Source organism: Gorilla gorilla, chromosome 1 (genome assembly GCF_029281585.2).
Source record: "Gorilla gorilla gorilla isolate KB3781 chromosome 1, NHGRI_mGorGor1-v2.1_pri, whole genome shotgun sequence".
NCBI classification, from domain to species: domain Eukaryota; kingdom Metazoa; phylum Chordata; class Mammalia; order Primates; family Hominidae; genus Gorilla; species Gorilla gorilla.
Genome location: NC_073224.2, coordinates 66,267,639 through 66,295,330, shown reverse-complemented (window position 1 = coordinate 66,295,330; position 27,692 = coordinate 66,267,639). Strand labels below are relative to the sequence as shown.

At 34.3% G+C, this 27,692-nt stretch overlaps 1 protein-coding gene and 1 long non-coding RNA gene across 6 annotated transcripts in view; one reads left to right on the top strand and one right to left on the bottom strand.

Moving 5' to 3' along the window:
- Positions 1–10,630, bottom strand: part of BRINP3 (BMP/retinoic acid inducible neural specific 3) — a 390,799-nt gene extending 380,169 nt beyond the window's left edge. Inside the window, exon 1 of one of the 5 annotated variants that reach the window (XM_019028084.3) lies at positions 9,695–10,630. The gene's annotated coding sequence lies outside the window, so the exon portion shown is untranslated. The other 4 variants (XM_055378107.2, XM_055378100.2, XM_031005248.3 and 1 more) reach the window with 4 other exon arrangements.
- Positions 10,631–10,803: 173 nt separating this feature from the next.
- LOC109027018 (uncharacterized) lies at positions 10,804–13,667 on the top strand. The gene is made up of 3 exons (XR_002006130.3): positions 10,804–10,878; positions 11,337–11,435; positions 12,642–13,667. It is a non-coding gene; the product is annotated as an uncharacterized lncRNA (long non-coding RNA).
- Positions 13,668–27,692: the final 14,025 nt, after the last annotated feature.

Here is a 27,692-nt window from a genome sequence, read left to right as displayed (position 1 = left end):
GTAAACCATTTTTAAAATTTAAAAACATTTTTGAAAAACATTTTTTAGAGATTTTTGATGACAGTCTTTACATAAAAAAGAATCACTCAAATTTTGAAAAGAAAGAAAATTAAAATGAGACATTATGATATCTGACATAGAGAGACTATTAAATATTAGCTATTCTTAGCATGTCATGCACAAACTAAGTGGTAATTTTTAAAATCATCTTGTTTGAACTTGTCAAGAATTACCTTCTGAACAATAATTACAGCAATCACTATTACTGGACTTATCTGAGACCACTATTTAGTAATAAATACATTTTAATTAATAGTTAATAATTGTCTGGTTTCAGATCTTGAGCAAATTGTCTTCAGCTTTGACTGATGCAAATATATATCTAAAATATAGGAAAGCATTTCAAAATTATATCACTTTTGTAATTAAAGAGTCATGTGATAATAAACTTATTTACCTTACTAAAGATTATTAAAAAGAAATAAATATTTTAACAGTTAATCAAACACTTATTATTGGAGCTGCTGATTCTTACTTGAAATCAGAATTGATTTCCTTAATTAACAGCTATGAATGATAGGTTTAAAAAGCCTGTCATATAATGACAGAAGTGATCTTTCATTTTTATTCTGGCCTATCTTACAATTGTAATTTGTTGTTTCATCTTTCAAATTGATTGAACAAGATATTTGTTAAAATTTCTTCATTTCATGGCTGGATGAAAGATACATACGAAAACCTGCCAGAGTTCACTCTAAAAGGAAACAAGAATTCTCTGAATTATTTTCCCCATAGGTAAGTTACTATTCAAACATATTAGCGTTACATTTTTGACCAAAATATAAAGATAGCTATACACTTAATAAGACAATAATCTGACTTTGATATAAAAGTTCTCAGACAAGGAATTATGGATTGCAAAATTGTATATATTTTTGGGGGTGGGAGTAGAGGAGGCTTATAAATCCATAGAGTGTCTCCACTCAAAAGTGAGTTAGTTGCATAAAACAATTAATTTCACTTTAAAAAGGTGTAAAAACTATTTCTAAAATATACTTTGAATGTCCTTTAAAAATTTTTTCAGGAGACCCTTTTTTCTTAGGTATGAAATTTAAGTTTCAATTCACAGAGAAAGCTAGATTCACTTCTCTAGTTCACGTTAGGAAAAATAATAATGCTGTCTTTGAGTTACTCCAAATTACCTGCTGAAACTTTGAATAAGTAGAAATGAGTATCTTATACATCTGATAAGCACAGATTTCTTCATAATTGTTTACCCATAAATTTCTTTTAATAAAATTAACAAGTTGTTTGAAAAACTCTCTTTGGAGTAAAATTGATATTTAGGAAAAAATGACACTTTCAAGTTGTTGGTACTGTTAATCATTGATAATTCATTTTCTTCTAGATTACTCCATTTTGAAACTTATAGTCTTGTTCCTCATTATTCTTTGGTATAATCTTGACGATATTACTTACCACATTCATAAAATGTACTATTACTGTGTCTTTATATATTAGTGAACTGGTCTGGATGAATAATAATAAATTCTATTACTATAAACTCAAGTATAGTCATTTAATTTTAATATTTTCAATAAGCTAGACTTGATCTATGTATTAACATGCTTGGCGTTATATGCAAAAACATTAAGAAAGCAAGCATTAATTATCTTAAAATAGTATTTCGTGCAACTTTGCTGCATAATTTATTCAATTTTTCATAATTTTTCTTCTACCAATTTAGAGTGTATTTATAATTATTTAAGAAGTGTTCATGTCTGAAAAAAACAGTATTTCTTCTGTGTATATACATTTACAGGGCTAATTTTCAAACCATCAGAAATATTACCATACTAAAGTCATGAAAACCACATTAGTTATTATCTATCCCAGGAACTTCCTGATTTTATTAATTTTTATTCTATATTTACTTTAGCTATAACAGAAGGGGCTTCGGCGAGCAACATTAAATTGAATATTTAAAAGCAGTTACAAAAAATGTGTCTTAAAAATATATGCATAAGGTATTATACAGAACCCAATCATACTCAACCTTCATACAGATATGTGCTTTTTAATATGATACTTGAATAAACTCACGCTTTAATGGCTAAATTTAGTTTTTGATTTAATTTAATCACATTTTTTAGACTGGCTTACATTTTTGAACAGCATCTGAAACATTTCAAAGAAAATATTTGTTATTAGTGACAGTGAGAATTTAATGAATCTATAAAATAATAGTGTAGTTATATACTGGCCACTATTTGACACTGAAAAATCTAAAATGCATGGTTACTGAATTCTGGTCTTCCCAATGCTAGATTGTTTTTTAATAGTGCAATATTTTAGAGATAGCTTTTAAAATTAACAAAATGCAACAGTCCAGAAAAGTTAATAAAAAAAAGCTTAATCCTGATGAGCTTGGCTGATACTCACAGAAATCAGGAAAAATAAGTCTATCTATAAGTATTCTTTCACAATAAATATATAATGGAATATAAATGAAACACACCATTATGAGAGAATAATTCTTACACGGCAGAGAACTATAATACATTCTAATGTAATGTTCACATATTTATTAATTTAATCAATAAATGTGTACTTTATAGATTTAATTTGCTGGAACTATAATATGGTAGCTACTTTATTAGCTATTAAAAGGAATTTGTTTTGCTTTGGATGCTTTTAAAGGCAACCACATCTCATCTGAGTAAATTAGGGTTTAGGCATTAAAACAAATACTTATGAAAAAAATAGTAAAAATAGGTTGCACTGAGGGTACTTTTTAACTCTAAACTTAAACAATAAAACATTGACAAATTATGAATAGTGATTATTGAAAATAACAATGAAATAGAAGAATGAGAATCTATAAGATTTCTCAGTTTAGTAGATTGCATGTCATTTTTCACCATCTCAATTGATACAATCATGGTTGAATATAAACATTTCAAAATTTGAGCACAAATATGTATTTCATGATAAAACATCAAGTAATCCAATCGACTCATTATAAATATTTATGCTATATCTTTCAATTTTAGGGAAAATATATTGATTAGTAAATCATAATTGAGTTATTGCAATTATTAGAGCATCAATTAATTACTCTTGATTAGTTATTTTGAGTATGAAATTGGGAAATGCTCCAGAACTGTATGAATGAATACTTTATTTTAAACATTAAGTGTAGAGGAGTGGATTAAAGGCTTATAAAATAAGCTTATAAAGTAATTATGAAGACTTTGTAATTGGATAGGTCTGCAGGTGAGTAATTGGATACAAATATTCTTGCTAGCTTATATTTATGCTTTGAAAAGATAGGGGCAGAAACCTTCAAAGTTCTTTGTGAGGACATTTCATAACCAGTATAAAATAGTTATGGTGGCTATTTGATGCTATTAAAAAATAAAAAATTAAGAACTTGGCCAGAACTTCCAAGTATATCTTCAGTAGAAAGGTCATTAGTGTTCATTATTAAATTTTATACTCAGAGGCTCATTTTCAAAAAACAGGATAGAATATTTCCTAAAATAGAATAAATATTATTAAACTATCCTCCTCCTTTTAGCAACTAAGATTATCCATTAGCAATCAATAATATTCACACAGATTATTTGTTATTTTGCTTTCCTTTAAAAATTATGAATTATTAACACTAAAATAATAAAGTTATACAGAACACATAGTAGTGCATGAAGAAAGTGGACAGAGTTATACTTCGAAGTGTCTAAATAAGTTTATCCAAGTAGTTGCTAAATTAAAATACCAAAAATGCCAGATGTCATCCTAATTAATTCTAGTAAACTTTATGTGAGTTTGTAAAAAGCGTTGGAAATTAGAAGTTTGACTGTCTAAAGTTTCTCCATTTTTAAATGATTACATGAAAATATTTTAATCTTGTTCCCAATTAAGAGTAGAGATCATCAGGTTGACAATATAAATCTGCTAAGAAATCAGATGTCCTTTCTATTAAATAACAATGAGAAACCAATCAAAAGCAACTGTTTTGTTAAGGTGACTGTACCCCAAACTGAATAAAAACGAAGGTAAATATACTATAAATAACAACTAATATGCCTCAGGAAGTGTATTATTTCAAGCTTTTTAAATTACACATATTGAAACTGTTATACTTAATCAATATCAAATATCTATTAAATTCATTTGACACCATAACACCACTGACCAAGAAGATTTGATACTAACATTAAAAAAAAGTTGAGTCAACATTGTTTATTGTGTGGAGATACAAGTTAATCAAAAATGTCTAATTAAAAATTCAAACTTACATGGTATCCTTTGAAAAATATATTTTGTTTTCATAACATATTTGTCCTTTTAAAGCAACCATATCTGTTATGTCATTTTATCTACAACTCTCTGAGGTAGGCATTGTTTTCTCCATGTGAGAGATGAGAAAAATAAATGAAGAGTGGTCAAGAAATCTTACCGGGAGTACATTAATGCCAGGTAGAACTAGAACTGAAATTCAGGAAGGAAGTCTACGTGTACAAGCACTCTACTTTTCCCAATAACCCTTTATTACGATGTGAAAGAAAAAAACATTAAAAGCGTTAGAAGAGAACATCACTAATCATAAGCACACAATCATAATATCCAAAAATCTTTGGGATATTTTTCAATAAAAAATATTTTTTTCTAAAAACAATATGTGTGCAAAACAATTATAACCCAAGTTGGTGTCGTATTCCAATTTGCGTCTGAACTCTTTTAATATTAATATCCAATTTGCTAAATTACAAAATGTTTCAGACTCTTATTTTAGTAAATAACTGCCTCTTTTAAAGATAATGTGGAAAAACTAAAAATAAATACAGGAAACATAAGAAACTGAATCATAGGTTGATAATGAAACATAAAAGTTTGGAAATCCCAACAGTTGCATTCTTTGTACTTGTGGAGAGAAACCCACAAATACTCTACACTGCAAATAAATACACTTTTATTTAAAGAATCCACAAATCTAGGAGTCAAGATAATGGTAGAAATTACACACACACACACACACACACACTTTGAGTCCCAATGGTTTCTTCCTACTTAGGTTTTATTTACTTAATTATAATGTACAATAACTTTGCATGGAGAAAATCAAGATGTAGTTTATGAAAATGTGCATTTCTATGATGATGATGAATTTCTTAAGATAAGATATCCTATGAGAGGATGAAATCACATAATATTATCTGATTAAAAGAAAGTGAAATTGATCATTATATGGTATCATGTCTATTTCATTTGGAAAACATTATTAAAACAACATAGATTTAAAATAAATACCTTCTCCAACCACCAAAAATGTGTGCATGTATACAAATATATATGTATACACACACACACACAAACATATATACACAATGAGCATATCTACTACAATAAAATTGCTAAGGATTAAATGCAAAAGTATTAGGGAATTAGAATTCATTGACAAATTACTTTCCCTAGTGGAGGAAAAACTACCTTTTGCATCCAACTAAGAAAAGCACTACAACTTTGCAATTTTACAACCCAGAGTTACAATTATCTTTCTTATTTCTTCCAGGTTTTATCAGTAAGCCATACTAGCAGAAAAATTATTGATCAGGGATCTACATCAATAAATATAAGTACTAAAACTATTTCCAGAGATAATTTAAATAATACAATTTCTTAGAGAAGAGAAAGTGTTATTAGCAAATAGAAGAGTTTTATGATGGTGTTTTAGTAATTTTTCTTTTTTTTTTTTTTTTTTTGCTTCACTGTGTGGAAAGTCCAGGCTCCTTCAACATGTTAGCAAAAAATAACAAAACGATATCAATAATAATAACAAAGCTTATTTGAGTATTCAGAATGTGTTTGCCATTTTAATTGAGAAAAATCTGATAGTGGAAGAAATCTATTGGCTGCTCAATCTACAAAACTGAAAACGTAAAATAAATTTATTTGGGGAAAAAAACCCATAATTTTCTTTTTTTTTTTTTTTTTTTTTTTTTTTTTTTTTTTTTTTTTAGTTTTCCAACTGGTTTTCTAAGCCCAGAGATTTTCATACTGGGGTTGTACACTACACTGCCCTTGGGCAAGCTTTCTTCTTTTTTCCTTCTATTTTACAACCCAACCCACCCCCACCTCATGTATTTTTTCTTAAGGTGGAGAAAATAATGGAAATACCTACAAAACAGTTCTCTCGAGTAGTCAGAATTACTTTGATAGTTCAAGAAACCCTTAATAGTTCTTCACCTGTCCTTTATATATTAAGGTCTGGGACCTTAAGAAGAAGCAATGTTTTTAATGCATTTCTGCAACTGCCATCTTCCATGTTTTATTAAGATTATACATTTCTTCTTCTAACTCTCTACCCTTCCCATTTCTTCCTCTAACCTTGGTCCAGTTTATGATTTTTGTAACATGGCTACACATTTAAATAAATGCACACTAAGCAGTTAAATTAATGCATGTTAAACATCTAAACTGTTTTACCCTGTTTCGTGAATGTGAATATTAAGAAGTTATGCATCATAGCAGGACCAACTGAAAATGCATATATTCCATTGCTTGCAACACAGAAAAAATATCACATGATAGTAAAACACAAGTTATATGATTGTCAAGAAAATACATTCATTCCTTACCTGCTTAACTGCATGATGACAAACAAATCTATTCTAACACGCAAAAGGAAGTCCCCAAAATCTGAATCATCTGTCTTCCAAGCTGCTGTGGCAGTTTTATATCCTGGTGCTCTCTTCTTTGCTTACGTACATTTGACTAGATAGAATATTTTTAAGTGATACTTAGGTTAATTTGCAACCCTAGTCGCCGTTTCCTTCTTTCAAACAGCCAGTGGGCATTTTACACAGCTCCAAACATGCATCTTATCTTCGGAGGTAGTGCCTACACGGCGTTTCCCAGCAGAATTCCTGTTACAAGGAGGTTCCTTCTCTAAAGGGCTGATCACGTTCTCGACCTGGTGCAAAGTAAAAGGCTCTCCGGTTCAACTCTTGGGGACTATGAGAACAGCCATCAGAGACTTAAACTCTCTGTCACTGTTTGGCTGTGGAACCAGCAGTAACCAGCGGCCAAGAAGCACCACCCCCTCTCCGGTGGACGCTGGAAGACAGCGCTCCCAGTCCCAGATCTTCCTACTTCCCACCCCCACCTCCAGAAAAGAGGAAAATAAAAATAAAAGGCCAACTTTAAAGTGGGTATAATATAAGCCAGACAGATTCCAAACCCTCACTCTTTGCTTTTAACTTCAACCTTATATTCCAAGCTCTAGCTTCAAGTTGAAATCTAACTCTCTTCCGCTCTCCCCACCGCCCTCCAGATTCTTGGGAGTTGGTGAAGGAAAGGAAGGAGTGACCGTCAGCAATAATACTTTAACACAGAGCCTAAGAAGTCATTCAACAGTTCTAAACCCTACTTCGCAGTCAGACAAGGACAGTGATTAGGGTTTTATAAAGCAGGCATTCTGAGGAATCGTCGTTTACTAACATTAAATATAGCTCATTAAAATAAATAAATATTAACCCAAAAAGGTACTAAGAGACTCCAGAGATCTTAAGTCTATTCTCTCATACAGAAGAGGTTTGCTCAAGTTTGGCTTAGGAAGGTTGGAAATGGAGCATTCTGGAAGGATGGAAACCCCCTGGCGCACCCCACTCTATGGGGCTGCAAATGCCCACACCAAGCACACGTTCGCTGCAGGGGCTGAGTGCAGAGCCTGAGTTAGCAGGTCAGAGTAGGGGACACCTTTCCTACACGCATGGGTTATTCCCACATCAACACCAAGCCTGGGGCCAGCTGGTCAACCAGGCACCTTGCTCTCCTCCGTTCCCTGAGCTCAGGTGGCATAGGCGTTGCCGTGAGCTGCGGAGAAATCTCCACGCAGAGTCGCCTGTTGATAACCCTCCAGTTAAAACGTTCTTGGCAGCGGGAGCCCCTCAGATGTAAATTTCCCTTTCACACGTTTGAGCTTCAGGTATAATACAGCAAAACGCACTTACCTAAATACTGACTGTCTGTTCCTTACTGGATCTGACTGCACTGAAAGTTTTTTTTTCTTTTTCTTTTTTTTTTTTTTTTTTCCTCCCTCCACCCTTGCGCAACAACAGCAGTCCTCCAAAGAGAATGTTTGAATTGAGTTATATGAAGCCCTCCTTTCTTCAAATGAAGTCACGGACTCTGATGGCACTGGCTTGTCAGGCAGGACGACTGGACTGGGAAAGAGACCAGGTAGAAACTAGTGACCTAGTGACGGGTGAGGGGCGCCAAGTGGTGCGGACCACAGTCTCAACCCCGTTCCCTCTCGGTGGGAGTCAAGGGGGAAAAGCCCTTGAATCCCGAGACGGGGGGGGGGGATGGGGCGACGCTGCAGCTGGAGTACTTTTATGTCTGGGAGCTAAAAGGGCTTTTGAATTTAAAAAAACATTGCTTGGGTTGTCGCGTCAGCCATCAATGACGACAAGAATAGTTATTTCCCAGAAATTAAAAAAAAAAAAAAGGAAAAGAAAAGCGTGAACAATAGGTTCTTACCTCCATATATCCCAAGAAAAGGAAATGTTGTACAGACCAGGAACTTGTCCTTAATTTGAGGGCGGGGGGCGGATGTTCAGAGAAAACCCTCAGTGGGTGTTAAAAATTACCGACACATGCAGGTTTGGCATTTAATGAATATCGTGCTCTCCTTATTATGTGTCAATTGTGAAGTGAAAGTAAAGATTAAAATGTTTCTCAACACAACTATACGGAAGAGGAGGTGATAATCTTGTCAGTTAAGTCCATAGAAATGTTCATAAAAGCAAAAGGCACTGACCATATTAGCATGCCTATTAAACACAAGGGGTGGGGGCAGACAAGTATGAAGAGTGAGGCAATTAAATTTTTCATGTAAAGTCTATTCCTGAATTTCAATTTATCAGAACCAAGATAATCAGGGGTTTCTTCTGATAGCTCCTCTCTGAAATGAGTACTCTGTGTCCAATTAACTGTTCACCAGCTAATTCACAAAATCAGAAATGTACTGACAAATACTATGCCTGAATTAAAATACAATGCCTAAAATAACGTGCTTATGTGTGATTTGAAATATTTTAAGAAAAAAAAATGGTGCCCTCAAAACTCACAGTCCTCTTCCTACCATTCAGTGGCATTTTAGTGCTTAAGGTCTTGCTAAATTCATAAAAATACACTTTGCAACAAAGTCCTCCTTCAGTCATGTAATTGCTTATCATGAACCAATACTGACCTGAACAACCTTCTGAATATCCGACTAGTGAACTTTCCAGACCTTGCAATTGTCAGAAGGTCTCTTTTAAGCTCTCTCTTAGATAAACCTATAAAATGTGACCTTTCAAATGGCACAGGAATGTGTGCCAAGAAGGGTTAATGGGGGTGGGGGGGATTAATGTCCATGTAACCCATAATATAAATGAGGACAAATATTTAAAAAATAAAGAAGGTAAAAGATATTGGGGTAATACATGGGATATTGGGGTAATACATTACATGGGTTATGTCTTAGTAGTGCAGTTGCCACTAACATACTAATTAATAAATATGGCCATATGGATCTTTCAGTTCTGAAAGTAACAAAAATGTGAAAAATGAAATACTTCAACACAACAGAGCTTATTAAAAATAGCAATAGTTAAGTTTCTAGTAACAGATAAAGAGAATAACTTACCAGAGGAAATTTCAGGAAGCGAGAAGACTGTGAGAAAAATACATCCAGGATTCTAATAGATATTCCATGATCTTCCAAATCAAGGTAAAGTAGTGAGCTGCAGGGTAGTAGGACTTTAAAATAATCAGCAGTTCCTGGTAGCATGTAACCAAGTAAAAACCAGTTACACAGAGAGCCACGAACCCCCAAGGCAAGAAAGCAGAATGTGAAAATGCTTTATATGGGGGGGTGGGGAATGGTGGGGGGTGATTCTTGGTGATCCTTAAGCAAAGTGAAAATTTACAGGCTGTACATCCCCATACAGTGGGGAAAGGCAGAAGCTGTGTAACCCCAGAGAACAGGAGGTGGAATACAGATAAATCTGCAAAGAGAGGTAAAAGGATGTGTTGAAGACAACGAGATAAAGAGAGAACAAGTGAGCAAGGCTGTAGTCATCCTGATAGATATAGCAGCAAGAATGATTTAGGCTGCTGGGGAGGATCCAATGAGAATTCAAGAGGGCACCACTTCGGAAATCCTGCTCTGATCTTCCCACTCTCAGTTCTTTAAGAGTTACCTGCGTTGGGACCATTATCATTAGGATTAATAGTATTCCATCAGTGCATTTCACTAGTATTTCCCTTGAACATTTTCACTCGCAGCAACTGAGGGAGGCGTAGTAAGGAAGCCCAACACAACCAATTCCCCCACTCCCCAAATAAACCACTACGACCGGTCACATTACGATGACCAAATCATCAGCGATTTGCACGAGGCGGTGGGGGGTGGGGGGTGCGGGCGGTGATCGAAGGGCTGAAGATGCGGAGGAGGCCCAGTCGCTAGGCGCTTTCGGGGTCGCTGTGCCGGGGTTGCTTAGGCAAGGGGACGGGGAACAGTGGTTAGATGCAGCAGCGGCGGCAGCAGCCCTCCCAGGTCCCACTTCTTTGGCGTTCCTGCTGCCTGTGACTCAAGGCAATTGACTTCCACCTGAACCCTCAGCTCCGAACGCCTTGCATTAGAAGCTAGAGCTTTGGAGATTCTGAGGACGGTCCCCGGGGAGCAAGTGGTAGGTTTCGAGGCGCCCGCTTCCCCTCTGATTCCTGCAGTAACTGAGGGAGAGTGTGCTAGAAATGGCTTTGCTGCCGAATGCATTATCTTGCCATTGTCGTGTCCCAATACTGAACAAACGATCGCCTGATCGATCGGTAAGATTAGCTTTATTCCTTCTCTCTATTCCTCTCCTTGGCCCCATTCCCTCTGCAAGTCCAAACCCCAATCTCTCTCTCTCTCTCTCTCTCTCTCTCTCTCTCTCTCTCTCTCTCTCTCTCTCTGTGTGTGTGTGTGTGTGTGTGTGTCTGTCTCTCTCTCTCTCTCCAGGAACTTCTTTTTCCTCTTTGAAACCGGTTTCCCAAGGGAACTGCCTGTGTGACTGAGAGGCTAGTAATCTGTTTGTAGATGATTTATATTTTGGCTGCAGAATGAATCCCCCTCCCTACTCGGAGTACTCTCCTTAGAGATGATCCCCCGCCCCCTCCCCATGGGTTCGCTCTCAGAGCTCGGATCTGTATAAAGAGCGCTGTGGGAGTCTTTTGCCCTCCGCTCTTGCTCTATCTTCCTCCGGACCCCGAAGCTTAAGAATTATCCGCCTCACTCTCTTTTTTAGAAATAGGAGGGAAAGGTAGAGTGAAAATTGATTTATTGCAGAGACTGAGGCGCTGAATGATAGAGGAATAAACATTTGCCCTGGATAAAAATGTTCTTGGTAAGTAATCTTATTTTCTGCGGTTGAAAAAGAAACAGATTGCTTCTCACTGCCCCATCCCCCACTCCATTCATTTATTTGCTCTCTGTATGTAAATCACGAGCTGGGTCAGTGGAAATTTTCTTTTCCTCTTCCCTAGGAAAGTAGTAGCTTGTAAGGGTGAAATTGAAGTAGAGGGTTTTAAGGAGACGATATGAACGTTTTAAGGTCCTTTATATCCTGCATTAAAAACTCAAAGACAGATAAAGCAGTTAAATCCCTGTTTGTTTCCAAAAGTGGTATTTAAGTATTTCCCTTATTTCCTACTAACTGTCTTTCCTTTCTGAAAATAAAGAAAAGAGTTTTAGGTAGTGGGCTCATGTCTATGCTTTTAGTATGTCTTGGCCATGTTCTGAAATACAATTTAAGTTCCAAAATTAATTATTTTTCACATTTCGCAGGTAAATTAAAGCTATAGAAACCACTTATTAAATGTGCATCTCGGTTCCAATTATTGCACCAGATACAAATTAGTAGTATCCACAATGGCTATTTGCATATTGTGGTGGTACTACAAATTCATAAAGCCCTCTGGTTTTCCATGAGTCTATAGCACCCCCAGCCTGTGCACGCTCACAATGTGACGAGTGGATTGGTGTAGCAGTAGGGAAGAAGCCAAACGGCTCTTGATTGTGCTTACATCATATGTCATTAAGTGTAGAGAATAACATGTTTTGCAAATTGTGTGAACTTGGTTTTCAAGAGTAAGCTGACCATTTTTGATGCACAAAATTAAGGGAGATTTGCTCTCAGAGAAATCATTGCATTTTTAATTATAAAATATATTTTACTGGTAAAACATTTAAATTAAACTTTCTTGTCTATTGTTATTATCCTTCTGTAATTTATTATCCTCTAAATTTAATGACAAAGAATAAGCTAATTGGCACTAAATGCATTCCTGATGAAAACAGGATGACTGAAAAATCATCTGAAGTGTATAATACTAAAATGTTATTGGTAAGATAAACTTCATTTTAGAAAATCAGTATTCTAGAAATCAGTAGTATAAAATTTCAGAAGAGAGGTAGTCAAGTGGCATATTGCAAGACAAAATATGCATGTTCTCAACTATCTATATAGTCTTTATAGCCATCAACATTTGCAAGAGAAAAAAAAATTCACTAAGGGCATGTTGGTATAACACTTTTTTCTTTCTCTCCTCAGGCTGTTGTCCAGCTCTAATGATGTCCTAGAGCAGAAGTGTTTCTTCTGTTGTCTCATTTTACCAAGAGGATGATGTCTGTGTATGTCTCTGTGTTTTAGAGAGGCTGGCAAATGCTGCTAAGAGGATCTGAGGTTCACATAAAGAGGATGAAAATTCTGAATTACTTTCATTGCAAATAAACCTTAACAATTGTGAGAGTTAGAGAGCATACTTTTCACATAAGACTTTGGTATGCTGCCTAAAGCTACTTACATAATTTGCTATTCAGAGAAATGCATTTGTTTATTGAGGACCCACCCGGACTTAAATTAGAAAAATGTAACATTCAGATTTTTATTTTATATGTGAAATAAATGTGTGATTGCTGTTCTTAAAAATTTGAAAAAAAAGGATAACAAGAATATTAATTTTGTGACCCATAGTTCATGAACTTTAAAAGTGTTTACAGCATTTAAAGTTTATTTAACAATTTAAGTATTTGAGCACTATACTAATTCATATGGTTACATTTGATCAACTCCTTCATGAAGCCATAGGCTTTATATCTCCTAGCTGCCTTTTACCTTCAGAACAAATCTGGTTTATACTTAGATTGCTCCAAAAGTTATGCATTTTAATTTTATGTAGAAAATGTCTTTCTTAGATAATCACGGTGCATATTTGCAGCTAATACTTCAGTATATTTTATATTATTGGTAATGCTTTTGTTAGCTATCCTGGTGCTGCCTTCTTATAAGAGCTATGCATGAGTACCAACTAATATATTTCTTACCTATTAACCCACTAAAATTTCTAATCTAAAAGCAATATTCAAGTTACATTTTATTACAGAAATTGGAAAGCAATTTGCCTGGGAAGCAAAATGTTGATATGATTCAGGTGATTTTAACATTAAATCTAACGTAACAAAAACGGATTATATAAAGATAAATAAACTGAGACTATTATTTGCATAGCAAAGAAAGTCACATATGACCCACACATTTATGCACATATAATTAATTTCAATAAAATGTTTATATTTATTCATTTTCATCTCTGCTATGTTTGCTTTTAGAGTTTTCTCTTTGAAAGAGTCTAAAGTTTTAAAAATACCTGTGTATGCAGGAATCTTCACATTTTATTTTGTAAGATCAATAATGCTGCTAAATAAACTGGGGCTAATGTGTTCAAGTCTCATAAAAAGTGTGTTGGAACTTGAATGGACATTAAGGATCATTTAATCTTATCGCTCATGATGATGAAGAAGTTAAGAACCAGAGAGGTTAAGTGATTAGTGTAATCATACACTAACTAATAACCTAAGGAACTTTAAATGCAGGTTTAATAACTTCTTAGCTAGTGTTCATTCTATATTAATTACATTCTATTACTAAGACAGGCATTGTTTGAGAGGGGGCCTAGGAAATAAGTGAAAGGAAGAGAAAGTAGTACAAAGATGAATAAATAGTAGCCAGTCTTTTTAGAGTCAATTTTGTTGATAACTAATACTCTTTATTGTAGAAAACTTTTATTCCCCTGCTTTATTTTATCCTCCACTCCGCCGCCTTCCCATGACTGGAGATTTCACGTAATTTACCTTTGCAGAAAATATCTTCAGTATTCTTAGACATAGTGCGGTGGCTCGCCACTGTAATCCCAGCACTTTGGGAGGCCGAGGCGGGCGGGCAAATCACGAGGTCAGGAGATGGAGATCATCCTGGCCAACATGGTGAAAACCTGTCTCTACTAAAAACACAAAATTTTTCTGGGCGTGGTGACTATATATATATATATATATATATATATATATATATATATATATATATAGTCAGTATTCTTTTTGTACACGCATTGAGTTGCTGTTCCCCAGACTGTTTTCCCTCATGGTATATAAACTGTCGATAATTTCAACCACCTGCAGTGTCATACTCCATCATGTCACCTGTCTGCTCTACTTTTTAAATTCCCTAAAAATGTGGAAATAGGATTGTTCCAAGAGGAAAGCTGTCCTCTCAAAATAAGAAGTTTAATTAAACTCTAATACATATCTGAAACTATACACACAGAAACACACACACACAATATGAAAGAAACGCAGAGACTAAGACAACATCTTTTAATGGAAACATTATGTAAGACATACAAAAAAATCTCACCACATGTTCCATTAGTATAAAAAAAAGTTTCTAATTTGAATAAAAGCTACAAGACTTCAACTATTTTGGAAGGTTCAGTGTTCTGGAGTAGTTTGAGCCATACCAGTGTTTTCATATACATCAATATTTGTGTGTTACATGCAAGCCATTTTTGTTTTGAAAATGGCAATTCTAAAGTAGAATATCAACATTAAAATCTATTTGGCACTAATTATCACTTCAAAAGGGTTATCATTACTGGATTAAACAAGATGAACATAGAATCAAATCAAACATTTTAAAATGTCTGTAGTGTATGCTTTTAAAATTTAAATTGTTGCACTAATCTGAAAAATTAGTGCTTTACAGAAGCATTTCTAGAACCATATTTCAGTAGCATTTGTATTGCTGTGTGTGTTTTTGTGTGATTAACAATTAGTTTTCAGGCCATGAGCGGTGGCTCTTGCCTGTAATCCCAGTATTTTGGGAGGCCAAGGCAGGCGAATTGCCTGAGGTCAGGAGCTGGAGAGCAGCCTGGCCAACATGGCAAAACCCCCTTTCTACTAAAAATACAAACATTAGCTGGGCATGGTGGCAGGCACCTGTAATCCCAATTACTTGGGAGGCTGAGGCAGGAGAATTGCTTGAACCCAGGAGGCAGAGGTTGCAGTGAGCCGTGATCACACCACTGCACTCCAGCCTGGGCAATAGAGCAAGACTCCTTCTCAAGAAGAAAAAAAAAATAGTTTTCACATGCGTATAACTAGGGGGAAGAGCTTAACCTATTTCAAAGCACATACTGTCAACTCTCAGTTCCATGAAGAAGGAACCATGATTATGTTTTTATTCTCAACTCAGTGACTTTGTATCACTACCACCTAGCACATCTCCTTACATAGAGAAGGAGCTCAATAAATATTAATTTAATGGATGAAACTAAGAACTTCATCAATTTTTCTCTCTTTAACATTCTTGCAAAGGTTTATTGCATTTAATTTGTATCCAGCATTTAAAAATATTGTTGTTAAATTACAGCATTATTCAAAAAACTTTTGGAATATTTGACATACATTTGGCCTAATAAACCAAAGTATATTAGAAATCATGACCTTTGCACAAGACTTTATAGTCTTATAAATACCTTACTATTCACCATATTAATTTAATCCTTTCACCATGTTGTGAAGTAACTTAGTATTTTATCTTAATATGAGAGAAGTGAGATATGAGGAAATTGAAGCACTGTTACTAATTTCTATCTTAGTCTGCTCATTCAGGCTGTTACAAGGAAATACCATAGACAGGGTGGTTTAAACAACATAGGCTGGGAATTCCAAGATCAAAGTGCCAGCTGATTTGATTTCTACAGAGGGCCTGCTTTCTGGTTTGCAGATAGCCTCCTTGTCACTGTGTGGTCACATGACTTCATAGGTGTGTGAAAGTAGAGGAGGGGGACGTGGTCGAGAGAGAGAACTTCTTTTTAAGGGCACCAATGCCATTATGTGGGACCCACCTTTATGTTCCACTGTAAACCTTATTACCTCCCTAATTCCTTACCTCAAAATACCATCACTCTGAAGACTAGGGCATTAACATACAAATTTTGAGAAGATGCAAACAATCAGCTCATAAAAATTACTAAAAGACATTGTTGAATTCTTTTTATTCACTGTATTGTATTTCCTAGTTTGTTGAAGAAATACGATGAAAATGTCATATAATTTTATTAACAAGTTATATATATAAGTGTACATTCTTCGTGTGTCAACTTCTTGCAAGTAAAATATATTTAAGGAAGAGTGGAATGTTTGTAGTATCATAAGCTGAATTATAAAACTGTTAGTTTATAATTATTTAACATTTTGCTACTCAAAGTTCTCAGAATTAACATTTTTTGACATTAACAAAAATAATTATTCTTTAAATTATTTGTACCACCAACATTTATTTATTAGTGTAGTGACTAAAATATATTCATTGGCATAGTCGATATATGAATTTATGCATATTGATAGGCATATATATGTACAATTTTTGAAACAACTTACAAAAATAATAAATATGAGAATATTCAAGGAAATGGTAAGATATAACTTCCTTACAATCTTTCCTTGTAACTGGATTTTAATGATTAACTAGTATGGGTGTGGTAGAAACAATAATGACCCCCAAAATGTCCACATCCTAATTCCCAGAACCTGTGATAACTTCCCTTTTGTGGCAAAAGGGACTTTGCAAATGTTAAAACATTAAGTATCTGGAGATGTAGAAGTTATCTTAGATCGGCTGTAAATGCCCAGTGTAATCACAAGCATCCTTACAAGAGGGAGGTAGAATGAAAGAGTCAGAGATGTGAGGACAGAAGCATTGGTGGAGTGATGGGGAGGAGTGAGGACAGTAGCCAAGAAATGCAGGCAGGATGCCACCTAGAATCTGGAAAAGGGAAGATTCTTCCCTAGAGCTTCCAGAAGAAATGAAACATTGCTGGCCCATTTTAGGCTTCTGACCTCCAGAACTGCAAACTAATACAATTTATGTTACTATAAGTCATTATACTTGTGGTAATTTGTAACAGCAGCAATGGGAAACTAACACTCATGAACAGAGTAGAACATAAATAGTATGTTCTTTCCTCTCTAGGAACTAGATGATTTAACAGCAAACTCTTGCTTCCTCACCATTCCATTCCTCCAGGTACTGAGCAAACCACCATCTTTCATGAGTCAAGAACCGAGTTGAGGCTGGGCACAGTTGTTGACACCTGGAATTCCAACACTTTGGAGGGTCTAGGCAAGGAGGGTCCCTTGAGCCCAGAAGTTCTAGACCAGCCTGGGCAACATGGCAAAACATGGTCTTTACAAAAAATACAAAAGTTAGCCAGGCATGCTGGTGTGCACTGTAATCTCAGATACTTAGGAGACTGAGGCAATAGAGTTGACTGAGCCCAGGAAGTTGAGACTACAGTGAACCATAATCACACTGCTGCATTCCAGCCTGGGCAACAGAGTGAGACTCTGTCCAAAAAAAAATAACAACAAAGTTGATTCTTCCTATTCATTTTACATGGGGGATGGATAGGAAATCAGAGTAGGGAAAAATAGACATAGCACTACTTTCTAGAAATTAACTAGTGAATTAAAGATATATAGTATTACATAATTTTATTTATTTAGAATATAACATTTAGCATATAGCCTCACACATATTAGCACTCAATACATGCTGACTTAGGTACAACAAATATTGACATAGCTGTGAGAAAGTGCATAATGTTCATTAAATTTGAAGATTATGTGAAAAGTACTAACCTTGGTATGAAGAAAAGACACTAAACACAATAAAATTAAATACAGAAGCTGCTAATAATTAGCAAAATATTTTAAAATTTTTGAGTTTAAAATGAGACCACCAAAAGAATGACTGGCAGGGAGTGGGAGGACTTTTATTTTTATTGAAGAGATTGATATGAAGCAAATTGACCTTTTCTTCTTACGTTTTTGTACAGTATTGCAATTAAGAAAAGGAACTGAACGTTTACTTAATTAGAATGCATCATTAATTTTAGTGTCTCATGAACTCCAAAGGCCTTTCACCCCTTTAATGAAAATAAAGAAGAACTAAGCTACTTGATTGCCAATCCTCTCGGTATCTCTAAATTTCTCTAATGCTTGTATTTCCTATTCAAAAGAAATACATACTTCGTAGGAGGATGAAAAACAATCCTTCACATTGATTTTACGGTTTTGCCTCTGAGGAGAAAATATGAATTTATAGACAAAAGTAATTTTAAAAGACTATATAAAGTGAATTCATTTCTTATTTATGGAAAGAGACCAAGTCTAAAAGTCAATTCAACAAATATTTATTGAGCATTTATTCAACAATCATTTATTGATAGTATTACATATAAGAAGCAAGATTTTAAATGTTACAAGGGTGTAAATATAAGTAAGTTACATCATTTGTGTCCTAGTCAGAGGATAAGAGGAGTATACTGACAAATATAAAGGTTTTTAAAACTGCCTCCTATATTTAATTTACATCATCAATCATCCTTTTATAAGAAAGAAAAAAAAGTATTGATTGTGATCTATGAGCCAAGCACTTCCTAGAAAAAAGTGCTGAGTAAGACAACCAAAGGCACAGACCCCAAGTATCTAACAACTGTTAACACTGTCATAATAATGAAAACAAAACAAAAAAATAATGAAACTATACTTAAATGATTGCTGCTGTCTTTAGCCTAGGCATATGATCTCCTCAGCCATACATCCAGCATGCTTCACACCTTTTCTTTACTTATTAGCTTCTGTAAGCATATAAGATTGTTATCTATTTCTTGCATTTGTTGGCAGGAGGGGTTTCCTTAGAGTTTAAGAGGCAGCAGTTGAGGCCAGATGAATGATCTGGTCCATATAAGTTAAGTGTTGTAATGAACAACTCCAAACTTCAGTTGCTGAAAAGAAAACTTAGCTGGATGTCGTGGCTCATGCCTGTAATCTCAGCGCTTTGAGAGGCAGAGGAGGGAAGATTCCTTGAACCCAGGAGTTTGAGACCAGCCTGGGCAACACAGGGAGACTTTCTCTCTCAAAAAAAAAAAAAAAAAAAAAAATTAGCCAAGTTTGGTGGTACACACCTGTGGTCCCAACTTCCTGTTGAGGCTGAGGTGGGAGGATCACTTAGGCTGGGGAGGTCAAGGCTTTAATGAGGCACTGCACTCCAGACTAGGTAACAGAATGAGACCCTGTCTAAAAAAAAGAAAAAAAAAAAGAAAGAAAAAAACCATAAATAAATAAGAAAGAAATAAAATTTAATTTTTGTATTCACGCATGGTTCATTTGCGTCAGCAGGATGAGTGAGATGGTCTGATTCACAGTGATTTAGGACCCTAGTAGCCTTTCATTGACTAACCCAACACTGTAGAAAGTCTTTTGATGTTCTCTATGCATTTGATAAATGAGGGAGAGAGTGTGGATGATCTTTTAGGAGATTTTGTGGGCCAGCTCTAGAAGTGGTCCACATCACTTCCCTTCACACTCCACTGAGAACACCTTTTCATGTCCACATCTAACTACAAAATAAATAAATAAATAAATAAAAAGCTGTAAAATGAAGTCAAGCTTTGTGTCCAGGAAAAAGAAAACATGGATAGCAATCTGCTACATTGATATTCTCAGACCAAAACATTATTTAGTTTAGTTATGTATATTATGTATATTCTTAGTTATGTACATTACCATAGCATTGGATTGTACACTTGGTGCAGGCTGGGGGTCTCAAATTTGTTTATGTGAAGGAATCAAAACAGGAAGTTTGATAGGTGGTACCTTACTAGGTAATAGGGAGAATTCCAGTCCTTGCCAATATCTAGAATGAACTCTGTACATAGTTTGTGCCTAATAAATACTTGCTAAGTGAATAAATATCTATGACCTTCAGTGTTCCCATAAAATATCCCCGTGCCCAAACTTAACATTCAACTTGATGTCCACATGCAAAAATAAATAAATTTAGACACAAATCTTACATCTATAAGATAAATTAACTCCAAGTGAGTCACAGACCTAAACGTAAAATACAAAACTCTAAAACTTCTAGGATATAAGACAGAAGAAAATCTACATGACCTTGAGTTTGATCATGAATTTTAAAATACAATACCAAAATCACAGTTCATAAAAGAAAAAAGAAACTGTTAAGTTACCCTGCATTAAAATTAAAATCTTCTGCTCTGAAAAAGACATTGTTAAGAGAATGAAAAAACAAGCCACAGACTGTGAGAAAATATGTGTAAAACACATATCTGATAAAGAATTGATATCAAAATATAGAAAGAACACACAATAAAAACAACAAAAAAACCCAGTTTAAAAATGGGCAAAAGATCTGAACAAAAAATTTTATCGAAGAAGGTATGCTGACATGATATAAGCATATGAAAATATGTTCAACATTGTATGTAATTAAGAATTGCACATTAAAAGAACTATGAGATACCACTATATACTTATTGAAATTACTAAAATCAAGTAAACAGACAATAGTACATTTTTACAGGATGTGGAGCAACAGGAACTCTTAATTTCGCTGGTGGAAATGACAAATGATACATCCATTTTGAAAAACAGTTTGGCAGGTTCTTACAAAGCTGATCATATTTTTATTATCCAATTCATCAACCACATTCTTTGCTATTTATTTATCCAAATGAGTTAAAACATATGTATACAGAAATATCTGCAGTTTTTTTCATATTTGCCCAAAATGGGCAGCAACCAAGGTATCCTTCAAAAGGCAAATGGATAAACAAACTATCCTACATTCATACAATACAATGTTAGTCAATGAGTAAAGGAGTGTACTACCAAGTCACAAAAACACATAGAGGAAACTTAAATATAGATTGCTTATTGAAAGAAGCCTGTTTGAAAGTGGTCATATGACATTCTGGAAGAGGCAACACTATAGAGACAATAAAAAAATCAGTGGTTGATCGGTGGTTGGGTTTTGTTGGTAGGGGTGGTGGGAGAGAGCAGGATGTGTAGGTGGAGCACAGGAGATGGCTGAAATATACCAATGATTCATTCTTGATCTGCATCTTCTTTGAAAAATTAACAGTATTTGACACAATACACCGTTCCATAGTTTCTTAATCTGTTTCCAGAACAAAACAATTATTTGGTTTTCCTTTTACATCTCTGGTTGGCTGCTTCTTAGTCATCTTTTCTCATTTATTTTCATCATCTTGAATTTTTAAAGCTGAAATTCTCTAAGGTTCAATACTTATCCTTTATATTTATATCTACACTCAACTTCTTCAGGGTCTCATTTATTTTCATGATTTCCAGTATAATCTACAGATTACTTCCAAATTTACATTTCAGGCTGGTGCTTTTCCCCAGACCTTCTAGAGTCCATACCACTTACTAATCAACAACTTCACTTGGAAGCGTAATAGCCATCCTAATTTTAGTGTGTCTAAAATTCAGCTGCTGTACCCCCACTCTTCAAACCTGTTCCATCTCTATTCTTCCCCAAATCAGTTAGCAATAATCCATCCTTACAGATGCTTATGTAAAAAATCTGAAAGAACCTTTGACTTCTGTCTTTCTCTTAGAGCTCACACTCAAATTATTCAATGAATCCTCTTGAGAAAGACAGCAAAGTGCATCTACCACCCGACGACTTCTCAATCATTTCATTGGTAACACATTAATCAAGTCACATTAAGTCACTGTAATCTCTCACTTGGTTTATTTCAATAAACTCTTATTTACCTTGTTCTGCCTTCCCAATTCCACTCTTTCTGTGCTTAACAGAAAATAGTGTAACTGGTTAAACTGAAAATCAATCACGTAACTTCTCTGCTCAAAATGTGCAATGGGTTTCCATATATCTACAACCAAAATACTTGCCATGACTGCCAAGGCCCTAAAACATTTAATCTTTTTTTCTCCCTTTTCTATTATTATTTTATCTACCTTAGTCACTCTCCTCTAGCCACACTGGCCTCTTGTAAAACTTACCTCCTTCTTTAGGTTATCATGTTGGGAGAAATTTCCATGTTTATACCTATCTGGTCCTACTCTCAGACCTCACTGAATCCAAAAGCAGCTGTTTAGCATGATCTTTCTCTGACAGACTTCAATATTTTTCATAATATACATAGTCCATGAGAGACATAGTAGGACTATTTCAGTCCCCTTCTCTTTTTAAAATGACACAATAGAATTTGTACTATACTGTGAACAGCACCCATTAAGAGTCGTTCATTTCCAAAATTCCCAGAGAAAAATGGAACTGAAACTTTTCTCCTTAGACTTCTAATTATCTTTATTCACTCTCATCCTCCATCTTGCTTCCTTCTTCGTCCCGTAGTAATTACTTGCCCTGGCCTAGAAGGACTTTTATTAGCGTTCTCTAATAAACAAAATGGTCCTTATGTCTAATGCTCTAAACATTAGAGGAAAAATTCTCTAGAGTAAAAGTTGTCTATTAGAGTAAAATGATTCTGCTGTGAATCCACTGAGATCTGACTCTCAAAGTAAAGTCTTAAACATTTATTTACTTTAATGCTTAGTTTTTGCAACAAAGAGCACCTTGGTTTCATACCATATAGCCAGTTGAAACTGAAGAAACACATTCAGCACTTTGATTGGCACTGTTTTCATCCTAGGAGAAAAAATCCCTTGAATTAAAATTTTCAATATTTTCTGATTGCATTAGACTATAAATGAACGTATGTAAAACTTTTACAAGAAAGAAAAAAAAAAAAAACAGTGACCGGTTTGAATCTGTCCACCTGCAAGAATGTGCTTTTATTTTAGTACAAGCATCTTTCATCTTTTCTTGACTTCTTTCCATTATTTGATTAATATGCCACAATGAGTTGCTGAATATCTGACTCAAGACAATTTCTATCCCCAAGGGCCATACGCCTTTACCTCCACTCTTGTGAGATCATGGACTCTACTAAATATCTGCTTGTCTAATTTTTATTTTAAAAATTAAATATCAAGTTGGGTATAAATAGTTAGGCCTGGGCCCCATGCCTGTTCAGTATTACAAGGGAAGGCAAGGGGAAAGTAAGTTGAGGCTGAAGTTCTTCTAAAAGTGTATAGAGAAGATACAGAGAAACCATATGCATTGCAAATATCTACCAATTTGTATATAGGTTCTACAGTTACAATGTTATGACCTTCACGGTCAATAGGGGGAGAATAAAGCAAAATAGCGATTGTCTGAAATTAGATTGTTTTAGTTGACAGATTATTATAAATTCCTTACAGTCCTATACAGTATTATTGATTGATTAAAACTATCATGCAAATGTGTTTGAAAGAGGTTTGAATAGTAATCATCTTGTTTTTTTCTTTCTCAAACAAATGTTATATTTTCAGCCACCCTTCAACTCCCAAGCCAAATACTCAGTTAAGAAAAACCCATGAACATTGTCCAGTGTAATCATTAAATTGCATACATTCTAATTGAACTCTAAGGAAGAATTATAAATGAACTAATGTAACTGTTTATGCCATTACCCACACTATTGTATATTAAATATAACTAAGCATTTAAAATTACTACTTATAGAAAAATCCCTTCAATCTAGATCATAAAAGAAAATAAATTTAAACATTTTAAAGTAAAGGAATTAATATTCTCAAGTATTATAAAGTTATATATTAATAATATTTAAAATACTATGCTTATTTTTATATACGTGCTATAGTCTCCTCAATTTTTTTTTGCCATCCTCTCATATATCATGATATTCCTTTGAGACAAGACACAAGGAATTTTAAAGAAATTTTTTATAGGCATAAGCAGCCCCAAAATTTCATAGTTAAGTAAAATAAAATCAATAATAATTTTCTTCCAGATTTCATTATATTTTTTATATGACATAGAGGGAAAAGTAACATAATCAATTAAAAACTGAGAGATGATATAGGGAAAGATGAGTAGAAATTTTGATCACAGATAATATAACCAAATATTTCTAGTAAAATGGAATTTCTTTGAGCAATTGTTGCTAAATTCCTCTGATAAGATTTTAAGTTATTTTGAGAGGCCCATTGAAAATATCTCATTTGCTTGTAAAATAATATAGTATTTATTGTTGAGCACAAGACAGTAACAGTAGATTTTTAAAAGTCACCATTTTTGTTAACTATAAGAACAATGTATAACTTTTCAAAGGTAAAATATATATTTTCAAATTAATAAAAGTATAATAAAAAGGAATGTAAATGCTTAATGTATTTATAATGCTGCACATACCACACATGAATATTAGCAAAATTTAATACACTTAAATGATTTTATTATTTCCATAATATTTATAGAAATGAGTTTTTCTTAAATATTATCAGTAGAAAATTCTACCTAATATATAATTAGTTGTTTCATATATAATAGTGAGTACAATTCATTGTTGCATTAGAATTTGGAAAACTGCATTTATTTTTATAACATATGTAAATGTTAAAATGTTTTCTTTAGTACAGAACATTTTTATTTTATGTATTCATGGAAAATTTTTCAAACATTATCATAATACTGTATAATATCATCTATAGTATACCTAATGATCTTATTTGACATACACCATTGTCTTCTCTCATATTTCTGAAACCATAAGGAATACAAAATCGGTAAAAGCCAGAGAATGTATTCCTGTGTTAATCTTCGCAGGCTGCCATAACAAACTACCATAAATTGGGTAGTCAAAAGAATAGAAATTTATTCTCATAGTTCTGGGGACTGGGAAGTCTAAGATCAAGGCCAGCATGGTCAATTTCTGGTGCAGCTCTCTTCCAGGCTTTCAGACAGCCACCTTCTCAGTGTGTCCTCACATGGTAGAGAGAAAGCTCTCATGTCTCTCTCATTTCATACAAGGGAATCAATTCTATTGGATCAAGGTTAGATTTGATGACCTTATTTAAACCTAATCACCTACTTAAAGGCCTTATCTCCAATACAGTCACATTGGGGTGTGGTTAGAACTTCAACACATGAATTTGGAGGGGATGCAGTCTTTTTTCTGTTTAATCATAAGTCTAGACCAGCAGTCGTTTACTACTTGCTTTCCGACTTTATCTACATACATGCAGAGTATCCTCCAAAGAGAGTGTTCATGAAATAAAATGTGGGTAATGTACATTTCCTTACTATACTCAAGTATAAAGGCAATCATAAAAGGGAAGCCCAGGATATTAAATCAGTCGACAAACACCACAAGAATATATAGGGGCAAAAATTAAGGAGAGTCACATTTAAGACTTCCTGAGACATTTTCTGCCATATCTAAATAATTAGTTAAAATTTTAAATAGAAGTATTTTTATTTTTTCACTCTATACTATTTCCCTAAAACATTTTTAAAAATCTATTATATAGTTAGTATAATGACTGGAATGGACATTTGTTATAATGTTGATTGCTCACTGTCTGACCCCACTCTTGTAGGTGAGAAATTCTACACTGAATAAGACTGGTTGGGACTCAAAGAAGCTACAAGGATGCACTTTTCCAGCACAAACATGTTCTAGGTTGGATGATCAAATGCATATGCCTAGCAATTGAAATCTCCAACTAGGAACAAAAAATAATCACAAAAAGCAAAGGATTCACTTTGGTGTTCACAGTAGGAGCAACAGCAGCATCTTGTTTGCAGTTCTGGCAGCAGCAGCAGCTGCAATGGCTCCAGCCATATCAAATATCCTGCGGCACAGAGGGCTCGGAGGTATGAGGTTAAGAGATACAAATTTGCTTACCGCGTGAACTCTGCAGTTTGATTTTTACTTTGATTTGGTCACCTTGCTTTCTTTGCTCTTGATTGTTTTCTAGCCCTACTTCTGTGACTACATTAAATAATTCTTTAGCTAATAATAATCCTTCCAATAAATTCACTCTTCTGCTTGAATGATTCACAGTTGTTTCTCTTTCCTGTTTATGGAAAATTCTATTGAAATAACTGGAAAATGTATACCACCAGCTCAGACTTCTCTTCTGAGCTTCTGATTGATGCAGACAACTGAACATACAATATCGCCTATTAGAAGAATGTCACAAAGCACATCAAAACAAGAAATTCAAAACTGAGCTAGCCATCTTTTTCTTCAAAACCTAACCTTTTTTGCAATATTCCCAATGTCAGTGAATCGTACCAATAGCCATCCAATTGTGTAAGTGAGTTGCGAATCTCTGACTTACTCTTGTCGCATATTTGGTTATCAGTAAGTACATTCAGTATCTTAAATACCTTAATTCTGATTACATCGTTCTGATTGCACCACAACATTCCTTGCTCAATCTATTATTGTTTCTCATTTGGACTACTGAAAGCACCTCCTGACTACATCTAATCTGAATTCTTTACAACTAGTCAGAGATATAGTTTCAAAACTTATGTAATTGTGTCATACACCCAATCATGATTCTTTGTGATTAGAATTATTTCCACTGTTCTTAGGATCAATTCACAATTCTTCTCTTTGGTTTTTAAACTCCATGGCCTGGCCCCAACCAAATTCTCCAGCTTCAGGTTGTATAAAACTGTGCTCTCTTCACTTACAATACTACTTTCATTCTCTTCTATCTGCCATGCTTACACACGCTTCATGTCTTTTGCACTTGTGATTTGTCTGCCTGAAATAAGATCTCTTTTCAGCTATACTGACTCAATTTCTACTCAGCTGTCATATCACAGATTAGGTACCATTCTCATGTAGCCACAATTCATATGGTGATCACTCAGTATTTATTGTATAAGAAAATGAATTAAGTTTTCACATCAACGTAAATCTGTAATTGAGTTAGCTGGACATTATATGTTAATACTCTAATATTAAACACTGGTGTACCCACAGTAAGACACATGTAATTGAATAGTACTATCAACTTTCTTCATATTTTTTAATAACAATCACTTGTTATGAATAAAGATTAAATACTTTTCAAATATCTGTAAGTGCAGAGAAGAAAAGGAACAGTAAGTCATAATAATATTGCTGTTCTGGCAACTCTTGATCAGAACTGATTGCCTAACCCTAGCTATGACTGCTTTCTATGGGACTGCCTCTCAACTTTTTTTCTGTGACGTCAACTTGTAGGAGATGAGCTCTGGACAAGTTAACAGTAACTTTTCACTGATACAGTTAAAACAATAAAGTTTGAATTAACTCTAATTGTTGTAGTATTCCTTGGTTACCTTTGGTATTATTTATTAATATTAATAGAGCTGATGTAGTAATATTTTCTCTTATTCTCTCTCTCCACCATCCTAGTTTCTCTCTCCACCATCCTAGTTTATGAGACAGACAGTGCCACAGTACCACATAAAGACATATCAATTTGATTCATGGTGTTTTTTCTCTTGGGCTGCTGTTGTAGTAAATATCTACACTGCATTTTCTTTCACATATGAGTG